At 36.2% G+C, this 19,404-nt stretch overlaps 1 protein-coding gene and 1 long non-coding RNA gene across 2 annotated transcripts in view; both read left to right on the forward strand.

Annotated features, from left to right (window-relative positions):
- Positions 1-19,404, forward strand: part of MTPN (myotrophin) — a 56,502-nt gene that overhangs the window by 10,805 nt on the left and 26,293 nt on the right. The gene's annotated exons all lie outside the window — the stretch shown is intronic.
- On the forward strand, positions 10,780-16,107 carry LOC309845393. Its single transcript, XR_014301266.1, has 2 exons — positions 10,780-13,471; positions 13,679-16,107. It is a non-coding gene; the product is annotated as an uncharacterized lncRNA (long non-coding RNA).

Consider the following 19,404-nt stretch of genomic DNA (forward strand, 5'->3'; position numbering starts at 1 on the left):
AAAAACTTAGAAAGCAAACATACAAATACGTTAATGTTAAGGAATATACAACCATATAAAAATAATAGATTGCTATAAGAGCCAAGAAAAAGTCATATTTGATTACGGTATAGAGGAGAATCAATGCTATAGAACATCAGACTCAAAATGGAAGATAATGGGAACAGAATCCCTTCTCTTTAAGGGTTTTCTTTGTGTCAGGTATGGTCCTACAGAATAAGGTAATATACATGTAGATAATGCATATAATTTAATCCGTGTCTGCCCAGGTAGGCTTTATCTCCATTTTATAGGTAGAGAAATGAAAATTAAGTAACTTGCCTGAAATCCTACAGCTAATAAGTGGAAGGACAAGTTTTGATCTCATTCTAAAAGAGTATTCTTTTTCCATCATTTGCACTGAAAATTTTCAGAACTACAAATGGAATACATAGATGGAAAAATTGAAGATTATTATGATATGTAAAGCGTTGAGATAGAACCAGCAAAAGATAGCATAAGCAAAAAGAACATACAAGTTCAAACTGATAAATAGAAATACAAGTTTTCACAACTGAAAAGAACACCCACAATTGGAAATAGAGGGTCCCCACATTTTATTCAAAATCGGTAAATGTAAATGAGGTGCATAACACATCCTGACTAAAATGATTAACTTATGGAGATTTTTTTTTTTAGTTTGTATGCTTATAGGCAAAATAATAATGTGAATTTTGAGGTTAAATCGTCTTACCTTTAAAAAAAATAAATAAATAAATCGTCTTACCTTTAGATTTTCTGGGATAGTATTGGAAAATAGTGAAACAAGCAGTTCTGTCAGGAATAAAACATTGAATCAAGTTGTCACTTATGTATGATCACGACAGAAAAACAATCTTAAGAAAATATATATACCCCCTTCCCCCCTCAGTAGATTTCTGCATAAATCATATTTAAAATTTTAGAAATGGAATTACTTTTTCCCTTCTGTCTTCTTTTTTGCCCCCTCTTTTCCTTCCCTTTTCCCTCTTTCTCCTTATTGTGGTTTTATTTGCACATATAAACTTTAGGAATGTAAACCATTGGATCCAGACACGAAGATATATCCCAGCCTACGTAAGGTTTTAGGAATAAATTCCAGCTGTGACGCCATGACTTAGTTTCTTGAAAATGAAGCTAATTTTTTTTATCATACTAAGCTTTCTAAATTGAGGTACCACCATAATATTTTGAATGGATTTTTTAAATTTTGGTAGTCTTCATATAAATGCATGCACTCTGTTAAATTAAAATTTTAATTTTATACCACCAGTAAGAATTTTAATACTTCACTCTTTCCATCTGAAAATTTCTAAATGTGACTGATTGCTTTAAAATCTTCCAGAGAAGAAAAATCAAGTGAGCTTTTAATAAGTAAATCAGCTATACAAAATTAATTTCAGTGCCAGAAGTAGTCATCTTGAAGAAAAAAAAAAATGAACCTTACGTTGAAAGTTCTGTGTAGTATACAGATGAGGGATTATACCATAAGATTTGAGCTCTTAACTCTCTGGGCTTTCGTTTAAAAACTTTTTTGTTAGTAAAAAAAGTAGATGCTTAAAAAAAAAAAAAAGATGCTTAAAACTTCTATTAGGTAAAAAATACTTAAAAACAGTCATGCATTATGTTTGCACTTAAAATTTTTTCCAGCTCACATTTTGATTTTTATTAGTTTTGTGTGATACTAGTAAGTAAATTAATGAAAACGAACTCTAATTTGAATGTATCCTTCCAGAACCTTGAATAGTCCTAAGTTAAGAGTCCTGGAGACAGAAAATCATAGTTATTTGCATAACTATTTTAAAAACACAGAACTTTGTTTTATTTTGTAGTTCTCATCTTTACACAAGGTATATGTGGTTTTTTTCTGTGAACAGTATTTTTCAAAAATTTTTTGCCGGATTCTCAGCCATCCATTGACCATTGAAATATGTTAAAAGTACTACCATTTGTAGTAATTTTGTCAGTGAAAATAACCCACAGTTGGGAATGTGTCTGGGGTGACTAATCCTGGTAGATTTTAGAAGGTGATTATTTTGGTCAGAATCAGCATAGTAAGGATTTTAACTAGTAATAGAAAAATTGTTCTTCAAAACAATTTAAAATGTTTTCTGTGGATGCATTATTATTTATGTACTAAGTAGGTGCTCATTAAATGAATGCTTATTATGGGTGTTATTCCTGTTCATTATTTTGAAATGAGTTCATATTTATAATATTGAAAGTTTCATGCATTTGGTATGGCAGACCTTTACTGAAAACTGTAGAAAATATGTAGAATTAAGAGCAAGTGATTAAATATTTCTCAGACCATCTCCCTTTCTCCTGTGCTGTCTGCCTGTGATACCACCGTTTTTGTTTTCTTTGCTTCTCAGTGGTAAATTATACATTTGAATCCACTGCTATGTAATTTATAACTCTGGTACTTTTTATCTACTAATATCACTAGTTGAGTATTGCATAATTTTTTTGGCAAAGTTGTATCCTGAGGCAAGGATTTGTACCCTCGAGGGGCAGGAGAGAGGACAGAGGGACAATTGTAGGAAAGAAGAGGCCATAGCATTCATCCAGTTCTCAAAAGGTTCTGTCATTATGAAAATACTTAATACTACAGTATTAAGGAAATTTTGAACTCTGAGTGAGGAAAGGTAATACTTAGCTGTAACTGAATTACCGGGTACATTGACTCAACTATATAGAATTTGTTAAATTTAATAGTTTTACTGCATTCTCCTGTCAGTCAGGTGTCCAGTATTAACTTACCTGCTGTGCTACAAAATGGTCACACATATGCTAATTTAGTCTACTCTTTGTTGACTAGCTTTTGAGGACACTGGTTTCTTGTGACAGTACAGTATGTTCTTATGCCGGTGGAACTCAATTGCAGTAACATCATAGGTATCTTGGAGATCAAAGGAAGCAAATTACCTGTGTATTTTCACCTGAAAAAAGTCCTTAAAAAGAGTTCTCGGCAAGAGTCAAATGACCATTTTATTTGTAAAGAATGCCATCCCAGTCTGAATGTTTATTATTCAAATGAACCTAATGTGTTGCAGGAAGTACTGCATCTAGTAAACATCACACCCAAACCACACTTCTGCAATGCATATAAAAGGTTTTGCCATTGGGGCACCTAGGTGGCTCAATCCAATCATCTGCCTTCAGCTCAGGACATGATCCCAGGGTCCTAGGATCAAGCCCCACATTGGGCTCATCCTCCTCAGCAGGAAATTCATCTGGTCAAGTAACACTTGTTACTTGACTACCCCACCCTCCTTGTGCTCACTCACTCATTCAGATAAATAAGTAAAATCTTAAAAAAAAAAAAAAAAGATTTTGTTGGGTTATGGACATTGGGGAGGGTAGGTGATATGATGAGTGCTGTGAAGTATGTAAGCCTGACGATTCACAGATCTGTACCCTGGGGCAAATAATATATTCTATGTTAATAGAAACCATTTTAAAAAATTAATAAAAATTAAAGATTTTGCCATTACGGATAGGCAGTCTGAAATTATTGAAAGTATGTATGTATTTGTAAATATGTTTTTATTATATATTAAGACCGTTAGGAGAGTAGATAAGGCGAATATTGAAAAAAGCTGGGGAAATTTGGTGAGAGGAAGATACAGAAAAATAGAAATACAAAGGGAACTAGACTAGGGACGCCTGGGTGGCTCAGTTGGTTAAGCAGCTGCCTTCGGCTCAGGTCACGATCCCAGCGTCCTGGGATCAAGTCCCACATCGGGCTCCTTGCTCGGCAGGGAGCCTGCTTCTCCCTCTGCCTCTGCCTGCCATTCTGTCTGCCTGTGCTTGCTCTCTCCCCCTCTCTCTCTGATAAATAAATAAAATCTTTAAAAAAAAAAAAAGGGAACTAGACTAGGTGAATGGACCTACTCTCTGTTTGGACTGTGAATGATAGAGATAGAGCACTTCATATCACAAAGCCCCTTGAAGTGATTTTTTTTTTACTCACTCTTGTACCTACCTTTTGCCACTTATTTGCCTTAAACTTCCAGAAGACATACTTAACAGTGAGTTAGTACTAGCACCCACCAGAAGAAAAATTACTCTCTGGACCATATAAGTGATTAAAATGGCAATATTTCTAGAATACAGGTAAAGCAAAGCAAACCAAAGACCTCATACTTGTCCTGTGTTACAAATGAATATAATGATATTCTAATAGCCACCATGTAATATTAAGTTATTTGCAGAGTGCTTTGTCTGCATTTTCTTATTTAATTCTCATAACATTTGGTTTAAAAAAGACACCATGAAAGATTGTTTTGACAGATAAGGTAAATGAGAATTGAAGAAATTTAAGTAATATGCCCAGGTTAACCAAGCTAGTAAATGGCAGAGCCAAGATTTGTCTTTCGGTGTTTGATTTCATAAACCACTCTCATTCCACGTCATGAACAGGAGTTTTTTGTTTTGTTTTGTTTTTTTTAAAGACTGACGGGGTAGAGAAATGGAGTTTCAATTTTTTTTTTTTTTTTAGTGACTTAACACAAACCTATTGTCAAAAGACAATAGAACCACAGTGACCATAGTCCAGCTCATGCTATGCAAATTACACCTGTTACTTGACCTGATGAATTTGTGTCTTTTTGTTCACTTCTGTACTTTTCTACCATGTAGAGTAATATCTCGCTCTTAGTGGGAGCGTATAAATATTTGTTGGATAAATGACTGGGGAATGAAAAAAATTTGAACGTCTTATAAAAGATCTAGAGCTGTGCATGTGATGATAAGAGTTTATATAGAAAGAGCTTGTAGTTATTCTCTCTCCAGACGATGAAATTAAGATCAGATTAAGGATTATCAACTTGAGCTGAAAGTCACTGGCAAGATTTGAGTCTCTAAATGGCAGGAAAAGAAGAGCATCCAAAATCTAGACAGGAAATAAAGTGTTAACAGACAGAATCCAGGTGAACCAGTTCCCCTTCATGTTGGCATTAGCAAACTGGCAGAAGAGGGGTCTGAATCATGGTGAGGGGGAGTTACAGTATTGTCTTGGGATTTAACTCTTGTCACCCAGTACATTAGGGTTCTTCAGTGCTTTTAACTAGTTTCTAAGGTGTAACACAAAAGATAAGGAGATCAAAACATAGATGCCAGGCCACTTTGAGTTACTCATGTAAGAAGTCCTTTATTTAGGGGTGCCTGGGTGGCTCAGTGGATTGAAGCCTTGGGGTCCTGGGATCAAGCCCTGTGTGGGGCTCTCTGCTTGGCAGGGAGCCTGCTTCCCCACCCCCACCTCTGCCTACCTCTCTGCCTACTTGTGATCTCCGTCTGTCAAATAAATAAATGAAATCTTTTTAAAAAAATCATTTATTTAGATCATTATAAGACTTCTTTACCTTTGATAGAGAATGTTGCTCATTATTTTTTTTAATGATTTGTTATTCAGGAAGAAACCATCATATTAATACCAAAGCCAGGTATTTGTTTGCTGGTTTTGCTTAAAATGAAAGATGAATTCAGCACCTCCTTTGGCTCCTAGACTTTGACTCAAAATATTAATACTTCTTTAAAATAAGACTTGGAGATTCTCTGCAGTTAGTCCTAAAAGTGCTGTATGCTGTTAATTCTTGTTTTCATTCCAAATACTCATTTTTATAAGGATATTTTTCGACCAGATTTATGGATAATTATTTATTCCCTGTCTAGAATTAGATAATTATTCTAAAATAGTGGACTCTGTGTGTGTGTGTGTGTGTGTGTGTGTGTGTACCACATACATTATAAATACTGGGTTTTTTTTCAAGCATTGAAAACTCTTAAATGCACTTTTACTACTGATATTTATGAAACTAGAAAAATAGATTTTTGAATTTGAAATCGGATATTCTGAGGTTAATTTTCTTTGGAAGCAAGATGGATTGGATGATGTTTCTGTATAGGTTTTTCTAATGGATTTTTAAGTTTATAAAAATTGTCATTACCTTTTAGCTAATATGGAAAGTTACCAGAATTAGTATACTTAAAACTTCTGTTGTTGCGAGATCTAGGCAAAACAATGTTTTCAAAGTCTAATGTGAATTAAAATAAATTTAAGATTTTAAAAAGCCTATAACTTTATATTAACACTCTTACAAAAGCTGTGGTTTTCCACAATTTTGGGCCTAAAGGTAATATTCTTACCTTTAATATAATAATTTAATATTTTTATCTTTATTTTTAAAGCAGTAATTTTCCGTTATTGAGCTCTTTGCTTCATCAGTAATTTAGGACATTCACTATTGGTTCCATTGTGTATGTGCATGTTTTATGTGTCTAAATTGGTATGTTTTGCGTGTTATTTTTGTTGCTTCTTCCTTTGGTGTTTTTTGGTCCTGGTTTGTATTTATGTTAAAGTTTTTGGTATTACTTTATAGTTTTATTGCAGTGGGGTTAGAGAATAGGTTCTATAAGATTTTCAACTTCAGGAGGTACTGAGGTTTTCTTTAGTCTATTACATTCAAGTTTTGTTAATCATTGTAAGTTAAAGGTGTAGTTTCCATAAAGTTTGAATTTCCAAAAAATTCGGTATGTATTAATTCAGTCTTACTGATTGTTAATCATGCCTTTTATAGTCTTACCTGCCGAAGCCTGATAATATTATATTGGTCTCTCACTACGGTGCCATTTTGTCAGTTGATTCTTGCTATTCTTTGGTAGATTCATGACTAACATACATAATTTTTAAATGTAAAATGAACATCTCTATCACATATACTCTTTGCCTTGAATTCAACTTTGTCATGTAGTACTTACTCATTAATTTTTTAGATATATGTGCCTGATATATTTTTGCCCATTTGTTTATATTTTTCACATTTTCTCACAGTATTTTGTTTTTAGGTGTGTCTCTCATTGGATTTTTGTTTGCTTTTCTTTTACCAATGTTACTTAACAAAACCCAAATTCATTCTTCATGTTTAAATTTGATAGTTAAACCTATTCACATTTGTTAACATAACTGATCAGTTTAAATTTTCTTTTTAGACTTTGAATTTATTTTGTTTCAACTTATTCTCATTTTGCTTTTTTTGCTTTTTTTTTTTTTTTTTTTTTTTTTTTTTAGTCATAGGAATTAATTTTCTTGGCTTCCTTTTCTTCCATGACTTGAAAGATACTTTTTTTGTTGTTGTTCTACCAGAACTTAAATTTCATCAGAAAAAAAGTGTTTGAGTCTAAATTTTTGCTAAGCAGTAGCCTTTTTTGTTTTTGTTTTTCAAAACAAAAATCTGTGTTGCTGTAATTGAGTAGAAAAGTAATGGATTTTTAAATTTTAAAAAAATATAACATTATTATAATTCAGAAAATGAGAGTATTCTCATGGTCCTTGTCTCTAAAGATGACAACTAATAAATTTATTGTATATATTCTTTGAAATTTTTTATGATTATAGATAAACATATTTTTCTAGGCTTTGAAGTAAGTAGGATCATTCCTTTATTCACTCAACAGAAATGGTCATCCCCGCATGTCAGCGGTACAGATTACCTTCATTGTTCCTCAGTTTCCTTGTAAGGGAATAGTAGTACTAATTTCCTAAAGCTTTTGTAATAGTTAAGTGAATTAATACCTGGAATGTACTTGTAATAACATTGCCTGGTCACATGGTAAGCATTCAAGAACTATGTTATTTTCATCTTAAATGATTCTGCATAGTATTTCATGGAGGATATGCTAGCATTTATTTTAAAGTCTTCCATGTACAGTATTTAGTTGTGATTGTGTCACTTATAAGGCTCAAATTGGATAGAATCTAGTCGATTTTTATTTCCTCACGTACTTTCTATTTTATATAAATGTGTGATTGTATGTGCGTGTTAAATTCTATCTTCTCTCTTAAGACTTCTAACATCTGTATTATCTAGTTTTTAACCATATTTGCTTAAATAAGGACTTAATTGGCTTTTCATCATTAATTCTTTGATGCCCAAACTCCCTGATCTTGTGTTCTCATTTTTTTTTTTTTTAAGATTTTATTTATTTATTTGACAGACAGAGATCACAGGTAGGCAGAGAGAGAGGAGGAAGCAGGCTCCCTGCAGAGCAGAGAGCCCGATATGGGGCCCGATCCCAGGACCCTGGGATCACGACCTGAGCCGAAGGCAGAGGCTTTAACCCACTGAGCCACCCAGGCGCCCCTTGTGTTCTCATTTTGAATTCATTTCTTCTATTTCACTAAAGCAGCAGTTCTCAAAGTACTGTAGTTCTCATAGATCTTGGTGGCGGGGGGGTGGTGGGGGTGGTTGGGACCCTCTTCAAGACATCCGTGAGGTCAGAATTATTTTCATAGGAATATTAAGACTTTCTTTGCTCTCTTCACTATGATGACACTTCTACTGATGGTGCAGAAGCAGAGGTAAGTAAAGCCACTGTTAAAATCAAGGCAGCAGCACCAAACTACGTGACTGCTAGTCATTGTGAACTTCATTTACCCCAACACATGCACAATTAAATATATGCCAGTTTCCCTTCAGAATGCCCTTGATGAAATGCTAAACAGTGCACTTTCATTAGCTCTTGGTTATGGTGTACACTTCTTTGATATTCTGTGTGAAGAAATGGGAAGTGTGCGTAAAGCACTTTTGCAGTTGGAGCTGCAACCTGAACTCGCTGCCTATTTGATGGAGCAAAACCCTGCAGATTATAAATTCAGTTACTCCGTCTTGGATATTTGACAGGTATTTTCTTGCAAATGAAGTTAGTGAGCCGAAGAAAAAAGTCAAAATTGGAACATTTGCATCTGCCATTTTGAGCTTGACAGTGTCCCAGAACTTAATGGCTTTACTGATGAGATTGGAAGTGTTATCAATGAATGTGATTGTTTTGATACTGAAGAAAGAAGTGTGTGAACATTTGGAAGATCTGTGAAACTCAGTAAACCGGTACTTTCTAAACGACCAATTCATTACAAAATCATGCATATTTATAAAAGATCCATTCAAAGTGTAAATAGACTGATGGGTTTTAATATAACAGTATGAAGTTCATTGCTACAATGACAGATTCCACATTGTAAATGACCTTTAACAAGCTACCACTTGTTGAGTTTTAGTGTAGAGTCAAAGAAAATCCATAATTAACTAAAAAGGCTGTTAAAAACATGCTAAATATGGGGCGCCTGGGTGGCTCAGATGGTTAAACTTTTGCCTTCAGTTCCTTCAGCTCAGTCATGATCTCAGGATCCTGGGATTCAGACCCTACATCCTGCTCCTTGCTCAGCTGGGAGCCTGCTTCTCCCTGTTGCTCTCCCTCTCTTTTTTTAAAAAGGGTTAAATTTTTTACATGTTCAACTACATATCTGTGGGAGGCCAAATTTTCTTCATATATTTTGCCCAAAACGGTATGTCAGAACAAATTGAATGTGATAGCAGATATGAGAAGTCAGCTGTCCCCTATTAAAGCAGACATTAAAAAGAATTGCCAAAAAAAAAAAAAAAAAAAGTGTAATGCAGTGTCACCCTTCACATTTTGGGGGAGAGGGGAAGAGGAATATAGTTATTTTTCATTTTTAAAAATCCCATTTATGTTAGCATGCAGGGTTTCTTTTTGTGATTTCTAAGTGAATTACTTTTTAAATTTTATTTATTTATTTGACAGAGACTCACGGCGAGAGAGGGAACAGAAGCAGGGAGAGTGGGAGAGTGAGAAGCAGGGGGAGTGGGAGAGTGAGGAGCAGGCTTCCTGCCTAGTAGGGAGCCTGATGCGGGGCCCAGTCCCAGGACCCTGGGACCATGACCTAGCCAAAGGCAGACGCTTAACGACTAAGCCACCCAGGTGCCCAATTAATAAATAGGTAAAAGGCTGTCTATCTTAACAAATACCCATAGATGGAACCATTATAAACAGAAATAACTTTGGGATGCTGAGGCTAAAAGTTGGAGAATTTACTGCATTAGAAGTCCTAAGATAGGGGCGCCTGGGTGGCTCAGTGGGTTAAGCCGCTGCCTTCGGCTCAGGTCATGATCTCAGGGTCCTGGGATCGAGTCCCGCATCGGGCTCTCTGCTCAGCAGGGCGCCTGCTTCCCTCTCTCTCTCTGCCTCTCCATCTACTTGTGATCTCTCTCTGTCAAATAAATAAATAAAATCTTTAAAAAAAAAAAAAAAAAAAGAAGTCCTAAGATACTGCTCACCTCCTCCTCCCCTCATGGGAGCATCAGTGGTGTATTTTCTGATTTGCTGGTGCCCAAGACTGCCTTTGCCTTTATACATGAATGTTGATTTGCTTGGTGTGGAATGCATGAGTCATAATTTATTCTCTCTCAGCTGCAGATCAGAAAGTGTGTAGACCTTCTGCCTACCTCCAACATACTTAAAGGACACCTCATACATCCCCCCAGCAGTGTCAGTGTCAGTAACTCTCCTCAGAGGCTTAGACCTGATCCCCAAGTCCTCTCCAGAAAGCATTACTATAGATAGTTTCTGTCTCTTGTCCTCTGGAATTCAGTGTTGGAGAAAGAGACTAGGCTAATTTAATTTTCGTTAGAGTTAACATATCTTTTGCTTTTTTTTTTTTTAAATCCTTGGAAAACAGAAATTGCAAAACTAGACTAATGGGCACTGGGGGCGGGTGGTTCTATTGAATTTTGTCAGTGGGCTTTTAGGATCTGCAGGTTCAGGTCTTTTTTTTTTTTAACTCAAAAAGTTTGCTTTTATAACTTTCAATTCCCTTTGTTTTGACAATGTATTATTTATAGATTTTAGCTTTACTATCATTATATCATGTAAATCATTTTTATTTGTTTATCAAACCTCGGTATTCTGGGAGAATTTCTTAAGCTTATAGTCAGTTCTTTATTTAAGTTTTCTTAATTTAGGCTTGGTAGCGTTACCCAGCTCTGACTTTGGTGCGGATTTTAATCTTGCAATTTCAGTTTTAATTCTTCTGTCATATTTCACTTTCTCTACCAGTTTCCTATTCCCAAAAGCCTGGATCTCCGTTTGTTCGCTTTGCATATTTGCTTATCTTCCTCTTAAGATACTTTTTTCATAGAAACCATGTCTTTTGGATTCTATCTTGATCACTCTGTGAATGCTTTCTACAATTTTCTTGAGTTTTCAGTATGATTTTATTTCCTTTGTTATAGTTTTCTTGTAGTTTTCATATACCCTGATACTGTTTTTTTTTTTTTCTCTAAGTTACCCTTTAAAGGGGAAAGCTGTCCAGATTGAGGGTATGTAAACATGCCTAGAGTGGAGCTTGACATAATAACCCTGGGGCTTAATCTTATAACCCTGGGATCATGACCTGCACCGAAATCAAGAGTCAGATGCTTAACCAACTGAGCCACCCAGGTGTCCCCATCTGAGCTTTTTGAGTTGTCTTTTTCTGTTCGTTTTCACAGAAGTTGAAGCAGACATATTAGGAATGTGACCTGGAGAATGTATCAGTTAACACTGGAAGACAGTGTGCTTTTCTGTTTTAGTTTGTGGACACAGTTTAGATGAAGTGAGAACTTCTAAACATTTAGTATTAGCATTAGGATTTAATGTGTTCCTACTAGTTTTAATTTATTTAACATCATTATTACATTATTAACATATGAAATACCCTATTCAGTTTCTGAACTAGAATTGATGGCACACTCACCCATTTCCCATGAGAATACTATGAGCAGGTCTTGCCTTCTTTGAATTTTGCCATTTTCTCTTCCCCAACTTTTTTTTTCTATCTTATAACCTGATTTCAGAGATGTTAAAATACAGGAAAATGCATATTTTGGAATAAATGAAATATATGATATAGTTATGTTCTATAAAATAAGAACTTTAGTGGTACAGGGTATTTGGTATTAAACTACATTTCCAGAATTAGAGTAATAAGGTAAACTCTGGCACATCTGCTCAAGAATGGTAGCAAGATAAGATACCTCAGGGTTAAGGAAGTGTTATTTACTTTCATAGCAAAAAATTAAACAGAAGGACAGCGAGGTAGTAATAATTGTTGTGTTTTAGATGGCAGGACTCACTAGAAGAAAGATCTCTTCTTTCCAAATCTTAATGAATGTGTTACTTTTTAAGTATTTTTGTGGTGGCTGTGGGGTTGTCTGTAACACTTATGAAAAGGGATCAGTTAGATTATTTATAGACTTTATTATTTATGCTATGCTAATTTCCCTTTTTTTTTTTTTTTTGCAGTTCCTAGACTACTATTAGATAAAGGAAATCTCCATCATTCCATTGAAATTTTTATGTTTTAATGTTATGCTTTGGGGAGTGATGGTAAAGGATGGTGGGATAAGAATGTCGTGAACTAGATTCAAGACTACTTGAATGGCCGTATCCAAATACTCTGCCTATTTCTTTATGTAGTGAGCTAAAGGAAGTTTCCTGAGTACTGGCGGGCCTCCTTCCTCATCTTTTCTCATTTTCTAATAAATGTCTTAGGTCACCATAATGAAGATAGGTGAGGTACAACTAGAGGGAGGTTGGGGATCAGAACTAACAAATTCCTTTTAATAAGAACCTAGAAAGAACTTGGTAGCCTAGAAAAATAAAATGGCCATTTTAAGTTGAAATTGAATAGCAATTAATGTATTGGCCCAGCATGTATGCTCAGAAAATCTGTAACTGAAGTTCGGGGTAACAGCAAATCATATAAAAAGATTTCATTTTAGTTATAATTTGATGTAGCTGCTAAACATAATGGGTAGTCCAACATGAAACCAGGGACTGCTTGTTCCATGTGTCCCCAAGGGGTAGAACCAGAACTGTAAAGTGGGAATGAGCTGATCAGTAAGGTCTTGAGTTTCCTTTCATTAGAGAGGTTCAATTTTAGGTTGGACATAACACAAACAAGGATTCAAACAGAGTGAGGAGTTGGATTAGATGACATTCAGAGTCCTTTCTAACACTGAGACTTTGTGACTTTCAGACCCACTGATGATATTTTTAAACTACCTCTTTGTGGAGTAAGAGTTGTTATGGTAAGCAGCAGGTTCCATAGTGTGACAAAGATGCTGTAAATGACTGCACTAACTCATTAAATTGGACTGTTGGTACAAGTCACCCATAGACATCATAGGCGATATGTATATAAGTAAGGCACTCTCCTTTTTTTAATGGAGTTTTTATTGAAGTACATAAATAACAAATACCTAATTGAAAAAAGGTAAAATATAGTAAGAGACATAAACTAAAAACTATGAGGATTAAAAGAAGGGAATTCTATATCAAGAGTATCAAGGGGGGCAAAGAGTATCGGTAAAAGTTTCATGAGAGAAAATAGGTCTCGAAAAGTAAGTGGAATTTCAGCAGATCAGGACATGAAAGGAAGTGGGGTAACCCTGGCAAAGAAAGGCAACAACATGAAGTTTCCCGGAAGCAGGAGAGCACTGATGTGTTGGGAACAGTGTAGTATGAGGTAAAATGGCCAGAAAGGCAAGTTGGGGTTGAAGTGAAGAGGACTTGAATGTCATGATGAGGATTTTCTATTCAACAGAAGGTAGCAGTTGAAATTTTTTTTTTTTAAGATTTTTATTTATTTATTTGAGAGAGAGACAGTGAGAGAGAGCATGAGAAGCGAGAAGGTCAGAGGGAGAAGCGGACTCCCCATGGAGCTGGGAGCCTGATGCGGGACTCGATCCCGGGACTCCGGGACCGTGACCTGAGCCGAAGGCAGTTGCTTAACCAACTGAGCCACCCAGGCGCCCACCAGTTGAAATTTTTTGAGTGAAGAAGCATGAGCAGTCTTACTTTTTAGGAACATTGATGTACTTGATCGACATTTGCTGAATTGCTGAAGGTGGAGAAATTGAGTGGAAAGGCATCAAAGAACCATTGAGGACTCTGTTAATAAAAGCATTTGGCATATTGAGTGCTCACTATGTGCCACCTTAACGTTATTTCAGTGTAACCTCACAACTATGTCGTGTGGTAGGTACTTTCCAAATTAATACTTCCCGGATTCCCAGGAGGAAATTCCTATGAGAAATCCATACACCATAATTAATTTCTGCAGGCATATTCTCTTATGTGCATGTATGCTGTGTTCACCCACATTCTCCAAATCACCTTAGTGAATATTGTTACATCTTAATATAGCATTTTATAACTATTATAACCAGCAGTCACAAATTATTGAGGTTTAAAAGTACCATATTAGGTATTGTGGTAGAAATAAAAGAAGTGCAAGATATAGTATCTGACTTCTAAGGTAGGCACACCTATCTTAGGTATTTATGGTATAAATTTAGGTATAAATTCTACTTTTTTGTACCATTCGCATGCCCAGCACAACATGGCTGCTCAGTAAATAGTAATTGATTTATTGATATTAAAAGTAGAACTAGGCCATTACACCAATAATTTTCTAGTCAGATAAGAATTTATCAGTACGGCTCAGGCTCTTAGTTATTCAGAACAGTGATACTTGAGAAATGAAGCATGATTAGCCTTCACAAATGCCAGTAATGTTATTTAATTTTCAAAAACCACCCACTGTCCAGCCCTAAAATGTCATGCTTCAACATAGGAATAAAGGATATTGCTTGCAGTTTATTTGGTTCTCCTCTTAACATAGACCTGATTTATAGATATAAACTAGTCATGCATTATCACATCTTTTTTTTTTCTTTTAGTTCTATGAATAGTTTTGATTAGGACCAGGGAAGAATTGGAGCAGGTAGTCTACGGTTGCTGGAATATGGAATAATCTTCTTGGGTTCCATTCAATTTGGAATGTCACATAGACTTTCTCCTCCCACCGTAGTCTAAACCCCCTTACTTGAGAGGCACCAGAAATCAACTTATCCTAAAGCATTTCATAGTCACTATAGTGCTTCTGGATAGAATGTATTTAATTTGAACTGCTCACCAGAAAATATTGTGAAGTTGATTATCTCTGCCATATTACTTATCTGGAATATGCCGTGTTTAGAGAAAATAAGAATAGCTTAAAAACAACTTAGAAGAAAAATAAGTCAAAATATAATTGTAAGATAATAAAAATCTGTGTTGTACATTTAACAACCAACAGGCTTCATGTTGCAATAAAAGAGTAAAATGAAACTGGATAGATTATTCTTATTAAAAGGGAAAGGAAAAGCTAGGCAAGCCTTGATGTGATTACAAATTAGGTGTGTCAGTTTGCATTACTTCACCTGTGTATGAAGGTGTGTGAAGAGTTGTGTGTGTGTGTGCAGAGCTGTTATTTGTGACCTGTAAAATTACTTACACACGTATCATGATGAGAAACAGTCTCATAATCACAGTGTTACTGCATGGTAAAGTCTTTAAACACATGTAAACTTTATCCCTAAGGAAGCATTTGTTATTCAAAAAAATCTCTAGTCTAAGTATTTTGATATAGATATTATTACAGGACTGTATAGGGCTGGCTGAGTTTAACACTGTTTAAATTACATGTGATGAAAATCGGAAATTATAACCAAGATCCCCAAAATTTGTTTTAACCACCTGGTTGTCCTGGGTAAGTCAGGAGAAGTGACAGAGAAGCAGTAGTTAGTAATGTGGTGTAGCTGAAGCCAGGAGAGTGTGTGTTTAAAAAAGGAAGAAATGATTGACTTTGTCACTTCTGTGAGGTCACTTAAGGTGAGGACTGAGATAACCTTTGCATTTTGCAACATGGAAGCCATTGACCTCAGCGGAAAATGGTAATGGTTTAGTGTTGAGGGTGGAGGTCAAATTAGAACAGAAGGTAAGAAATTGGAGATAGCAAATATGGACTGTGTTTTTGGAAAGCTTAGCTGTGAGAGGGAGGAGGCGAACAATAAGTGAAAGGTCTTAAAGGAGGGTCGAAGGAGAGCGTATCATGTTGTGTTTTGCTTGTTTAGTGGAAGAGTTGTGGATGGCACATACTGATGAAAAGGAGACAGTCTAACGGGAGAGGTTGAAAACACAGACAAGGGTGCCTGGGTGGCTCAGTGGGTTAAAGCCTCTGCCTTCCGCTCGGGTCATGATCCCAGGGTCCTGGGATTGAGCCCTGCATCAGGCTCTCTGCTCAGCGGAAAGCCTACTTCCCCCTCTCTCTCTGCCTGCCTCTCTGCCTACTTGTGATCTCTCTCTGTGTCAAATAAATAAATGAAAATCTTTAAAAAGAAAGAAAAGAAAACATAGACAAGAAAAGGGATAAATAAGGGATTAAATTTTCTAAGAAAACAAGAAAGGATAATATCCAAAACACTGGTGAGAGTTTGGCTTCAGATAGGAGGAGAGATTTGTCAGTTGTAGGAAGGTGTAGTGGAGGGAAGCTCCTGAGGGAGTGGCTGTCTGCAGGTGTCTTCTGTGTGAGGGTGTGATGAGGTTATCTGCTGAGAATGAAAGGGAACGAGGAGATAGAGAAGTAGAAAGTCGATTTAAAAAAGTGGAAGAAACTTAAAATAGTCTCTGTGGAAAGTGGAAAAGCAAGAGAAAAAGGAAAACATGGTAAGATTGTCATGTAATGCTAAGGGACCCCTTGAGATAGTATATCTTTCTTTAATCCCAGAATCTGGGGGACTGAAAATTAGGGTTAGATTTTTCTTTGTAGCCAGTAATGTTTCATTAAGTTAGAATCAGTATTGCAGAACAGGTGTCTAACTTCCTTTCTGGTGATGTCACTAACGCGTAGAGTATGGGTAGAGGGTAGGGAGAAAGGAACTAGATAGAGCACTATCTTCCTTCCGTATTTTTATCACGTCTGCTGCAGTTAAACCTGTCAAGACTGTTGGGAAAAAAACGGTGAAATTCTCTCTACTTCGCCGAACACACCATTGATCTCAAGTTACTGCTGCTGTTACTAGATAGTTAGCTAATCCCTGTTTGCTTGAAATGGAAGGTGTCCTGTATGACCTGCTTCCAAATCCATTACTTGAGCAACCTCACCATTTCTTCAACCAGAAGCTTTATCATATCAATATTTACCTTATGTCAGAAACTGTACTAGGTCTTGGAGATCCAAAAGTAAGTAACAGCATCCGGGTACCTACCTGACCTGTGTTCATAGCGGATACTGATATAGGCAGTTTGAGTACAATGTGATAAGTGTTAATGACATAAATGCAAGGTGCTTTGGGCACACCTGTGAGGTTCACATTACTCAGAGCTGAGCTGAGGTGGTTAGACATGACTTTCCACAGGAAGTTGTATTAAAGCCTGCTTCTAAAGGATTGCTAGGAGTTAACTAAACAAAGAAGGGGAGGGGTGTGCTGGGGGAGGAATGCTGTGGGAATTGAAGTTGGAAGGGCAGTCACCAGATAGATGACTCCAGATCTTCTAAACTGTGTTGTTTAGACATTATCCTCTAGGAGTGATGAATAGCCTTCAGAGGACTTTTTTTTTTTTTTTAAATTAACATATAATGTATTATTTGTTTCAGGGGTACAGGTATGTGATTCCTCAGCCTTCCACAATTCACAGCACTCATCATAGCACATACCCTCCCCAGTGACCATCACCCAGCCACCCTAGCCCTCCCCATCCTCCCCACCCCACCCCCAGGCCCAGCAGCCCTCAGTTTGTTTCCTAAGATTAAGAGTCCCTTACCGTTTGACTCCCTCTCCTCCCCCGTCCCATCTTGTTTTATTTTTTCCCTTTTTCCCCCACAAATCTCCGCCCTGCCTCTCAAATTCGGAGGACTTTTTAAAAGGGAATGATGTGATCACATTTTGTGCTTAGCAGGTTCTCTGCAGAGTAAAGAATGGAGTAGGCAAAATAGTGCTAGAAGTTGCGATCTTGATAAGGATGTTTTTTCCAGCAATTGAGACAATTGTTTTGATCTCTGAAGACTACCCAACAGGTAGGGGTCACCTTGATCCTCTCTCATCATGCTTTAAAACTGGTTCCATGTAGTTAGTTGAGGTATAGGATATAGAAGGCAAGAGGGAGCTGTGAAGGAGCTTGACTCAACTAGGTATATTGCTCTTTAAGTCTCCCATGAAGATTGATAGCCCTGCTCTCATCCTGTCTCAAATATTGCCTTGTTAGCCATTTTGTAGGAATAGAGCCACAGAGATTTGATTTCAGGAAAATCTGTTATTGAGGTATATTGAAAGTTTTGACATGTATATACCTGTGAAATCATCACCACAATGAAGATAAGGAGCAGATCCATTACCCTCTTGCTCTTTTGTAATCCCTCCCTCCTCTTGTCCCTCCCCTTCCCTCCCCTTCCCTCCAGAAACCACAGATCCGCTTGCTTTCACTATAGTGATAAAGCCTGGGTGGCTCCGTGGGTTAAACCTTTGCCTCGGCTTAAGTCATGATCTCAAGGTTGTGGAATCGAGTCCCACATCGGGCTCTCTGCTCAGCAGGGAGGCTGCTTCCCCCTCTCTCTCTGCCTGCCTCTCTGCCTACTTGGTGATTTCTGTCAAATAAATAAAATCTTTTTTTAAAAATTATAATTTTACGGTAATGCTATACCTTCTTGATTACTTCAGTTTCTAATAATTCTTGAAGTCATGTAGTACCAGCCTTCCGAATTGTTCTTTTTAAAGTGGTTTTGGCTAGTCTAGATTCTCTACATTTTCAGATCAAATTTAGGTCAGTGTGTCAGTTTCCAAAAAAAGCCTGCTGTGGTTTTGACTAGTCTTGGGTTGAATCTACACGTCACTTTGGGGAGAATCAACATCTTTACAGTCCTGAGTGTTCCAGCCAACAAACATGATATATCTCTCCATATCTTTAGGTGCTCTCTAATTTCAGAACTTTTTAGCAGTTTCGGTGTATAGGTATTTCACATTTTTGTTAATTTATCACTAAGTATTTTATATCTTTGGATTCTCTTGTAAATAATACTGATTTTAGTTTTGATTTGCAGGTACTCATTGCTAGTATTTAAAAATGCAGTTGATTTTATATATTGTTTTGTCCTGAAATACCACTAAAGTTACTTACTAATTCTAGTAGCCTTTTGGTAGCTTCCATAGAATTTTCTACATAAATGATAATGTCACCTCCAAATAGAGAGTTTTGCTTCTTTTTTTTTTTTCAAAATGGATTTTTGTGTGTGTTGTTTTTGGTTTTTGTTTTTTCTTTCCTAATTGCACTGGTTATGTTGAGTAGAATTGGTAAGAACAGAGATGTCTTGTTCCTGATTTTTAGGGGCAAAGCATTGAATATGTCACCAATGAAATATGATAATTGTTTTTTTGTTTGTTTGTTTGTTTTGTTTTGTTTTGTTTTTGGTGAAAGCCCCTATTACATCAAGGAAGTTTTCTTCTTTTCCTCGTTTGCTGAGCTTTTATCAGGAAAGAGATTTAGGGTTTTGTCAGGTACTTTTTCATTTACTAAGATGATCATATGGTTTTTTCTGGTTTGTTGAAATGATGATTTATGTTGACTGACTTTTCAGATATTTAACCAACTGTGTATTCCTGGGATAAACTCCTTTTGATCATGGTTATAGTCTTTTTTTATATCTTTGGATTCAGTTTGCTAAAATTT

Source organism: Mustela nivalis, assembly GCF_964662115.1.
Source record: "Mustela nivalis genome assembly, chromosome: 12".
Classification (NCBI taxonomy): domain Eukaryota; kingdom Metazoa; phylum Chordata; class Mammalia; order Carnivora; family Mustelidae; genus Mustela; species Mustela nivalis.